Below are 2,851 nucleotides of genomic sequence, written 5' to 3'. Positions count from 1 at the left end.
ACTGAAACGCCTTCCTGTTCAACTGAAACACCTTCCTGTTCAACTGAAATGACTTGGTTTTTCAGTAGTGTGTGTGAGAGCGTTTCAGTAGTGTGTGTGAGAGCTAAAATTTCAGTAGTGTGTGTGAGAGCGTTTCAGTAGTGTGTGTGAGAGCGTTTCAGTAGTGTGTGTGAGAGCGTTTCAGTAGTGTGTGTGAGAGCGTTTCAGTAGTGTGTGTGAGAGCGTTTCAGTTGTGTGTGTGAGAGCGTTTCAGTAGTGTGTGTGAGAACGTTTCAGTAGTGTGTGTGAGAGCTAAAATTTCAGTAGTGTGTGTGAGAGCGTTTCAGTAGTGAGAGAGTGATATTATACCCCTTTCGTCAAACGCAGTGATTTATGACCCCCTTAATTGATTTATGACCCCTAATTAAATTATCCCCTAATTAAATTATTCATGAGCTCCGGAAGTCCGGAAGTAGGAAGTAATTAAATAATAAAAATATGATATTCATAAAAATATGATATTCATAAAAATATGATATTCATAAAAATATGATATTCATAAAAATATAATTGATTATTTAGAAAGTTTCTTATATATCAAATTAGCATTCTTTTATTTCTTTAAGCAATTAAAAAATTTATTTATTTTTTTATGCTCAAAAAACGCCATCTGGTGGCGGGTCAGTGTGTGTGCGCGCGCCCGCGCGCGCCCGAGGCTGTGTGTCTGGGCGCGCGGGGGCGCGCCCGTGTCTCCGGACCGTGCTCTCTCGGGCTCCGTGCTCATGTGTTTAAAAATGTATTAAACCATATTAAAATTGTTTAGTTAAACTTGTGCTTTTGTAACGTTCAGTATGGCCACAAACACATGCTGCATGCCTTGGGGGAAAACTTTATTTAGATTTATATGCATTTGTAGATTTAGAATAAAACTCATACTCAAAAAAAACTCGCGATCCCCTAACCCTCCTTAGATACATAAGCAGGGAAAACTCCTTAAAAAACCCTCCGCTATTTCTCCAAAACCCTACAATAACTTGTTAGGGTACCCCCTCTATTCCCAAAACCTTATATTCGATAACAGGGAAAATCCTGAAAAAATCCTTAGTCTTTTTTCTCAAATTCAGCGCCCCGCGGCTCCCTTCATGCTCAGCCAAACAAAGCCAAAACTCCTTTTAAAAATTTCTCCGCGATTTCTCCAAAACCCCTAGAATAACTTGTTAGCTACCCCTCTATTCCCAAAAAAAAGCGCTATAATCCAAAAACATTGGGAAAGCTCCTTACTCTTTTTTCTTCAAAAACTTGCCTCTTGCTAGCTACCTCTAAAATTCTACGCAGACTCTAAGTTCTACCTCGCTCTTAATCGCACCGACCCGCAACAGCTTCCAGAGCACAATTTTTTCCTGCTTGTTCGCTCCCCGCTCTGCTCCCGAATGCGCTGCTTACCTCGTTTGAAAATTCCCCCCTTAGACCAACTCCGCCTCACTGCGCCCCGCTGCCAATCACATAACCCTTGCACCGCTCCCTTCGCACCCCGGTTAGCCAATCGGCTCCAGCTCTGATTTTACGATCTCCCGCTGATGTTAAGACTATCTTCGAACCCCCAGAAGACCCCTGCCTTCAGCCATATCAACAACTGGAACCGCTCAGACTGCTTGCGAGTTCGCATAGGGAGCGGCCGATTTCAACAGCAACTACCTTCGCGTGCCCTATGTGCATATCACTCGGTAAGTGTTAATCTTCCTCTCTAACTACATTTTTGCATTTTCCTTTTTACCATTCTGTCAATCCTTTCATTTAAAAAAATAAATAAATATCACAATGGTTTGTAACAGGTACAATACACCATCCATCCATCCATTCGCCTCCACTTATCCTTTTCTCAGGCTCGCGCTGTGCGCTGGAGCCTATCCCACGTACAATACACTTTAAAATATATATAAGCTCGACTTTTAACTCCCGTAAAAGTTTATACATTACATGTCTACATCACCTATCATGGCCTCATCGGGTATCTCATATCATCTTGTTATTGTTATGTTATGCTCCTTTGATATTTTGCTAGTTTGCGTGTTTTAAAACTCTTTTTGTTTTTCTTTATATTTTTAGACCCAGATGTGTTAACCTGATCCCTGCGAAACACCAGCTCTGCGTGGATTTTGACCGCGAGTGACCGGATGTTGTTTCCGGCCTGAGGTTGCCTGAAATGCCGTGAGGCTCGTTTGAAAGATTGCGCCCGAGACCAACTCCGCCTCCAAGGCATGCCTACCTTTAGCTGCCACCAGTGAGATATCAGAGCCGGGCTCCACATATCCAATCAGGAGCACGAGCAAGACAGCTTTTGCAGACTCTCCAGAAATATACAAGTCCTTACCAACTGCTCTGCAACCCAGTGTTTCTGGTCCCCTCACTAACATCGCTTTTTGAGATATTTTTTATGAACCACCAAAAAAGCAATTTTACCCCACAGACTGGGTCTGAGGGCAGCAGCGGGGACAAATGATTGTAATGAAGCGACGGACATTTCATGGCTGGTCTTGCATAATCGTGAGTTATTATGTCATATGGTGATAAGTACATAGTTTTGCAAGAGGCATACAAGCACTGTGGAAAAAGTAATCATAAAACTGTTTTTGTGAACACCCTACGTTATGCTTTAAAAAATGTGATACATGTAATGTGATCATCAAAGAACATGATTTTAAAAAAAAAACTTTTATTCTTATGCTTTTAAAGTATGTCAGATTATCTTAAAACACGTATTTGTATGTTATAATGTTTTTCTTACACCATGTGTAATTTTTATAGACACCTTATTCATTGTATCAATGTGTAATTATGTATCTTTGATAAATAAATAAAATATTTAATCTTG

General features: G+C 40.8%; 1 long non-coding RNA gene across 1 annotated transcript; it reads left to right on the top strand.

Moving 5' to 3' along the window:
* Window positions 1-336: 336 nt before the first annotated feature.
* Window positions 337-2,851, top strand: LOC145430052 (uncharacterized). The gene is made up of 2 exons (XR_013910456.1): window positions 337-1,703; window positions 2,086-2,851. It is a non-coding gene; the product is annotated as an uncharacterized LOC145430052 (long non-coding RNA).

Source organism: Astatotilapia calliptera, chromosome 7 (assembly GCF_964374335.1).
Source record: "Astatotilapia calliptera chromosome 7, fAstCal68.1, whole genome shotgun sequence".
NCBI lineage: Eukaryota > Metazoa > Chordata > Actinopteri > Cichliformes > Cichlidae > Astatotilapia > Astatotilapia calliptera.
This window is presented reverse-complemented; position numbering and strand designations above follow the sequence as displayed.